Here is a 7,294-nt window from a genome sequence, read left to right as displayed (position 1 = left end):
ATAAAAGAAAGGGGCGAACCTTTATGGCGTAACCCTAGTTCGCGAATAAAATTTCGCAAGAGACAAATGTAAGACCTAAAGTACGTCATATTAGGGGGTACCTGTTGCATGGCTCAGGGAAAGGCTACACCGCCACCGGAACCTGAGTCATGGAGATTTGGGGTCAATAAAGCCCATCCGGGAGATGCATCTTGGATTCTCAGCTTAAGCATATGACTTGGGTTGGGAGACTAAGGTAATAAGGACTCTCCCAAGGAGTGCAAATCTGATCAAGGCGCCGAGGTACACGGTTGAGTCAAGAGTGACAGGGACGTTTGAAGCGTACCTTGCCATTCTTGACAAGTCTTGGCTTATACTGCACTCGGCCAGAAGAAAACCCCACTTGGGGTGCAGTCACGTAACCATAAGCCCTATAGGTAAAAGGGATAAGAGGTTGCGAAAACAACTGGTTGTTGTTAAGACTGGACGGGGGGAACTAACCTTGTATGGTAGAAGTACGCCTCCTTGAAGGGGCAACCAGGGGGAAGATAAGGGCGGCACCCTCCATTAGGGAGATGATAAGTGTCTTAAGACGCAAATGTCATGAGGCTTTCTATTCGCAAGAGTATTAAGGCTTGTCATATTTGTGCAACAATCCTGAAGAGGCAATAATACAAAAGAAAAAGATAAGACGAGGTCAATGGGTTTTCGCATGAAAGTGCGAAGACGTCCTGCGATTTCGTCGCAAGACGGCAATGTCATGGGGCTTTATTTTCGCAAGAATATTTAGGCCTGTCATATTGTCGCAACATTCCTTAAGAGGCCATAATACAAAAGAAAAAGTTAAGGCAAGATCAATGGGTTTTTGCATGAAAGTGCAAGGACGTCCTGCGATTTTGTCGCAATTACAAGAGGTGGCATAATAAGACCTTTAATTAGGAAGGAAAAATAAGACCACATGATAAAACAAAATGTTTATAAGTATTCGTAACAGATTATTTTTTGCAAGAAAGATAATGAGAGGCAAGTATGGGAATCAATAAACAAGAAGCATTATCTTTCTCATCAGCAAAATACTAAAAGGAAAAATTGATTCCAAAGTTGGTTGAAGAATATTACTCGCAAAAGTAATAAAAGTAAGACAATTCAAGAAGATAATTCGCCAATGTTCTCAATATCGCAAGCCTCTCCTTCATTTCGGTTCTGATCTTCGCCTTGACTAGCTCCTTGATTATCGCCAGCAATTACTTCTTCAGGAGAGATTTCTTTCTCATTTTGATTAACACCAGCAGATGCTCCCTTAGAAGGAATTTCTTCTTCACCTTCCAAGAGATCATCCTATGCCCCACTTTCATAATCATAATCACTATCAGCAGGATGAGGAACTTCATCATCATCTACTTCCAAAGGTCCAATTGATGTAGGAGGAAGAGATTTGGACAAATAAAATATCATTTACAAGGACTTCAGCCCGGAGATGAACTTGACGAAGAAGTGCTCTCTGATGATTCCTATCTTGAATATCCTTAAAATGAGCAAGATAATCAAGTCTTCTTTCTGCTCGGTCGCGAGAACCAGTTAGGGCAGAGACGAGCAATGCATTTTCTTTGCGAATTTTGGCATATTTAGCCTCCAAAACAGAAATGGAGGAATGAAGATTCTTCTCAGACTCTGCGAAAGGTAAAATACAAAATTTCAATAAGATGAAGAACTCAGAAAAATATGACAAAGAAAAGATAGTTAAGGCAGTCAAAATATTATGACTACCTTCCTTTTGCGAAATAAGGTGTTGAATCAAGGACAGACAACTATTTTCCCAACGGTCCATTGAGTCATCGAATTTATCTCCAACTAAACCTTTAAGTCGAGACTGAAGGTTTTTCTCTTTAGAAATAAGAAAGGCATTTTTCTTCGCAAGAGAAGAATAAGATTCTTCTAATTTGGAATATTGTTCTTTAAGTTGATTCGCCTTTACACTTAAAGCTATTCTACTTTGAATAAGTGTATCTCTTTCAGCGATAGAGGACTTTGTTACTTCTTTAAGTTCATTTCTCAAAGAGCGAAGAGATTGCTCTTGGTCATCACATACTTTCTGAAGAATGCTAAGTTGTTGGGAAGATATCGCTATCTTGTTTAAACAAGTTCGCTTCTCTTGAGATAAGGTTTTATTCTCATCTGATAAAGTTTCCATCCCTAAATTAGCTTTAGTTAAAGAATAAGAAAGGCGAGATACTTCATTACTTAATAAATCTTGTCTCTGAACTAATTGGGTATTTTCATTGGTAAGATTATTTATATGATCAAGAGAATATGAATAGAGGTTATCTAATTGGTTATATTGATCCATTAAAATTTCTTTATCAACACGGGCTTCTTCAACAGCAGATTCAAATTGATATCTCTCCATTATTCGTTTCTGATTTAAGGCTTAACATGCGAAAAGAGGGATTTCAAGGATAATTAAATATGGGAAGGATAAAACCATTAAAAAGGAAAATTGAAGACATGGGTAAGAAAATCATACCTCTCAGTTCATCATTATTCTTGCGAAGATTGTCACGATCCAACAAATCATTCTGAAGCTTTTGATTTTCGAGACGAAGAGCATTACACTCTTTTTCCAAAGCTGACTGCGAAGCAACTCTGTCTTAACCTAAATGCTTACTCAGAATTTTGCAAACATTAGACTTGATAGGATCAATAGAAGACTTCTTTCCATCATCCAGGACTTCAGATAAAACTTTGAAAGCAATATCTATTCCTTCCACGGTTTCTTTCGAAAGAGGAAGAGATTCAGGTAGAGAACTGGCAGTGATAGAAGGTTGAGAAACATTCTCAATAGGAAGAGAAGAAGTTTCATTCATAGAAGGATCAACAAGGGGGGTTTCAATCATTGAAAGGTCAGCTGAAGAAATGAAGTATGAGGCAGCTTTTTCGCGAATGGGAGATAAAGGTTTATCTTGCGAAGATGTCGTAAGAGATTTAGAAGAGATGAGTAAGTGGAATGGAACGGAAGTTGGTACAGTTTTAAGGTGGCGAGATTTCTTGAGAGGTTTATTGACATCCTTATCACCCTGCGAATTACAATCCAGATAAGAAACAGAGACAACAATATTGTTATTAGAAAAGGATAGTATTTCTTACTACCTTCTCATTCGCAGACTTTCTTTTATGTCCAACAACCTTATGCTGCGATTTGGGAATATCAGGGTGCTGAACTGTAAATTTAGTATTGGAGGCGCTTTTGCAGAAATAACAAGAGTATGGGAATCACATAAACAACATCAAATAAGGCAATAAACAAGATCAATTTCAGCAAAACGCATAAAGAAGAAAAAAGAAAACTAATCTTGATGAATCCATGGAAAACAGTAGCAGGAAGATTATTTCGAAGAAAATTACGAACGTTGAAGATCTGTAAAAGAAATAGTATGAAGATGAAGAAGAACTTAAAAAGATTGAAGAAGAAAGAAGAAAAATTGCAATAACAGATTTGTAGAAGAACGATGAAGTTGCAGAGAAAATAAAAAGAAAGAAAAAGAGAGTGAGAAAGAATATATATAGAGGGAATTTTTCCTCGAGAAGATAAACACGATTAATACGGAAAAATATAAACGGTTAAAAAACAGCGGTTATAAAAGACGTGTCAAGAAACAGATGGAAGAAAGAGTACGTGTGATAAATGCAGAATATTAAGAAATGAACAGCTGCGGCTCACATCATTCTCTACTTCGCAGAAAAGATATGAGAAGAGGCAAGATGTAGGATCAAAATCTCGCAACAGTGATATCTTAGCGAAATTATCAACAACACAACACAACAACGTCGCAGAACAATTTCAGAAATGATATAATAAACGACGTCAGCTAAAATCATGAGAAAGATGTGATGGTCCTGCGAAAATTAGAGAGTTTGCGAGATTAACATTTATAAGGTTGCGAGAATGTCGCAAGCCATATTCGAAAATAAAGGACAGATTAGCTGTCATCCACTATGTATTTCCCTATAAATAATCGTTCAGTTGTAAAGGAAATGGGGAGATCTTTTTGAGTAAGAAACAAGTAAATAGGTGAGAGAAAGTCTAGAGCAGAGGTCATTCTTGATTCCTTATCTTTTCTTGTAAGAACATTTAAAGATTGATCAATAAAATTAAGAGTGTAAACCTAAAAATGAGTTGAGTAATAATGAAATCATATGAGGGGTGTAGTGTAGGATTTCCTGCAACCACAGGATACCCACAAAGAAAGTGAATAAACAAGAATCACAGGTTTGCTCACTAAACCATTTAAAATAAATCAAATGCAAATTCCGTAAACCGGCAGTTCATCGAGCACCAAGACAACATACTAACACGGAACATTTAACATGGGTACAAAGGACTATGCTGTAAGTGCATGTTCACATGGTGATTAAGCGTAAAATAAATTTGATAATGGAGAAACATCAATATTTCACTAAGTTCCAAGTTCAGAAAGATGGAATTTCATAATCCCGTTGGCATGCACTTCCATGTGCCAGGTTTAAAGCAACTAAAGCTTCAAAGTTAGTTCTTTTGTGTCCAATGGGACAAGGCATATTACATGACTATTTGCATGATTTACACATAATTCTATAATCAATATATCATTCACCTACGAGAAGAGAGTTTCCATTATGCAAGTGATTCAGATGTTGCAATTCAAAGCACTCCGCCAAAAATCAAACAACACCACCAATAAGATAGTAAAAATAAAAAATTGCGAAGAGAAATAAGAAGGGACCTACCTGGTTTGTAGCCAAGATATCTAGCCAGCACTACCTCTCTTGAGAATTAATCCAAAACTACTTGAAATCCTATGAGGGTCAAATATTCTGACAACACACTTTAGAGACGTAACTGGACTACATAACGACCATTATTAGAATAAGCATCTCAGAGTCTATAACTCAAAATGAGACACCTAATATCAATTCAGAAACGTTATTCCGAGGAATATATTTCATTACAAGACACCCAAAGCTAGTCCAGACTCAAAATGATTCGAAAACACATAAGAATATGGCCAAGATAATAATATACAACGGGACTGCTATTTCAGAATTTCATTTCATACCAGGATTAAATTTATCAAGCTACCAGACCATACAGGCTTTCAGAACGACGGTACGGTTTTAATAAAAATACCCATCAGTACATACAGTTGAACCTCGATAATTAGAAGAAACATTAGCAACCCCATACGCATCTAATCATTCTCAATTCGGACACTAAGCCACTGCATTTGATGATAAGACAAAATAAACCAAGTGTACACAAAAATTGTGAATAAAATGAGCGCCGTGCTAATCCATCAACGACCAAGTGATATACTTGCAATAATTCCATTTAAACATTTGCCTTAGTCCATAAAGCTAGTCTTGAGTAAAAATGGCAAACATTCCCACACAAGATCACATATTAGTCACTAAACTAGATAATAAAATTCAAAGTGCAATACCATTTTAGATGTCCAACCCCCGTGATGGCTAGAATTGAGTACTGCCAGTTAAAACATACTACAAGGATGTTGCCGAAGAGTCCGTGCATTAGTTCCTTCAAATCACAAGGGATTTTGTTGAGACAATTTGTCAACCACCCTCCAAGCACGAACCTTACCATTTTAGTCACCAACTCCTAGTGCCGTCAATAGCTCTTTATTTCTCTCCTTTTTCAAACAATAGCAATCCCATTTAATCAAATCATCTTCCACTCTTTAAAGAAATAAAAACAGAGATGAAAATCAGTTTCAAGGTGCAGTCATCACCCGAGATACTAGCTTAAACAAATTCTTTAAGAAAGAAAAGAAATTCTTTTCCCTATAACCCAGAGATCAGAACCAGAAATCAAATTTATAGTTAAGTTAAATTTTCAAGCCAATGGGTATTCCAACAGAATACCACCACAGAACCAAGTTTCGAATAAAATATAGGGAACCCATTCAAGCATTATTGGTAAGTTTGACATGGGAAACAAATCTGGGAAAAATTCCCAAAATTGCATAAACCTTAATTTTTACTGAGTTTGAAACATCCTCAACTTAAAAGAATATACAAGAACATATCTAACAAAACATGCATACCTTGTGTGATATACAACCCGCCAATTTATAGAAATCACTAGTCAAAAGGAATAGGAAGAATGATTACCTAAAAATAGTTCCAAAACTTAAAACTGAGAGAAGGGATCCCCTCCCCCGCTTAATGAACCCCAACATCAACAACATCAGGCATCGGTAACTTCACTTACCCTGTACTTCACAAGGTTCATTCATAAACCTCCGATTTTGTTCTTATAACTCTCAAATTGAGAATAGGCACGAACAAATTCCATCACTCTGCTCTTACGACTAACCAATACTAAATTCAGCAGCAAATCCATGCATCAAACTCGTCAGTTTACCCGAGAAAAATTTCAGTCAAGTTCTAAATTGTATTTCTACTGCAGAGAGATGATGAAGAAGAAAAGAGAGAAGAAGAAGCAAAACGAGTCCCCCCTCTTCTGGATTTTAATAAAACCGTGTGCACTCGTTTCTTATGTCTGACAGGTGTCAAGCATGCTCCATGTATCATAGCATCTACTAATAATACTCCCTAATATTACTAAAGGGTCACTATTTATATGAAAACACACATACTGAATCTAGGGAACTTCCCAAGGGTGCAGAGCTTTATTATTGGGTTTGGTTAAAACCAAGAAAAGATACAAGTGTCGCACCATTTGTCAAGCATGCTGTGTTCTACGGTGTCCACTGGGCATGAACATCAATATTACTAAGGGTCTAAGAGTGTTGAAAGCACTTGGAGTACTAAAATTTTAGGAACTCTCATAGCAGAATTCGAATGATGGGTTTAGCTAAACCCAAGAAAAACAGTTTGGACTCTCACAGACGTGATGCTATTTTAAGACGTTTAATCCGTAAATTATTCGGTTAAGCTTTAAAACAACAATGCTTCATACATATTGATTGTTTTCGATGCATTACATGCATCATGCATACACGATATTTCACGAATATCAATTTTTTAAATAACTTAGTTATTTAACTTAGCACCGTATGCTATTTCCTGCAGGGGATCCCACGATCCACTCATTCGAGACATCAATCATGTCACAAATTGGGTGATACTTACTGGTATATTGGTCTGGCGGTTTACAGCGTGCAACGCGCCATTACGAGAACGTGTCAGGAAAAGGTGGACGGTTAACAGTGACGTGGGAAGTGGGAAAAGGTGTGACCGTGTGAAAATCACCACTCATACACGGCCCCACTACTCCATCACTTCACCTCCTCCACTT

At 37.0% G+C, this 7,294-nt stretch overlaps 1 long non-coding RNA gene across 2 annotated transcripts; it reads right to left on the bottom strand.

Moving 5' to 3' along the window:
• Positions 1-5,051: 5,051 nt before the first annotated feature.
• LOC113309093 lies at positions 5,052-6,476 on the bottom strand. 2 transcript variants are annotated; one of them, XR_003340316.1, is made up of 2 exons: positions 6,145-6,476; positions 5,052-5,709 (listed from the first exon to the last, which is right to left on the bottom strand). It is a non-coding gene; the product is annotated as an uncharacterized LOC113309093 (long non-coding RNA). The 2 variants fall into 2 exon arrangements; XR_003340317.1 differs by having other exon boundaries at positions 5,052-5,663.
• Positions 6,477-7,294: the final 818 nt, after the last annotated feature.

The sequence above is a fragment of the Papaver somniferum genome, chromosome 9 (genome assembly GCF_003573695.1).
Source record: "Papaver somniferum cultivar HN1 chromosome 9, ASM357369v1, whole genome shotgun sequence".
Taxonomy (NCBI): domain Eukaryota; kingdom Viridiplantae; phylum Streptophyta; class Magnoliopsida; order Ranunculales; family Papaveraceae; genus Papaver; species Papaver somniferum.
The sequence above is the reverse complement of the archived record's forward strand: the minus strand, read 5'-3'. Positions and strand labels throughout refer to the sequence as shown.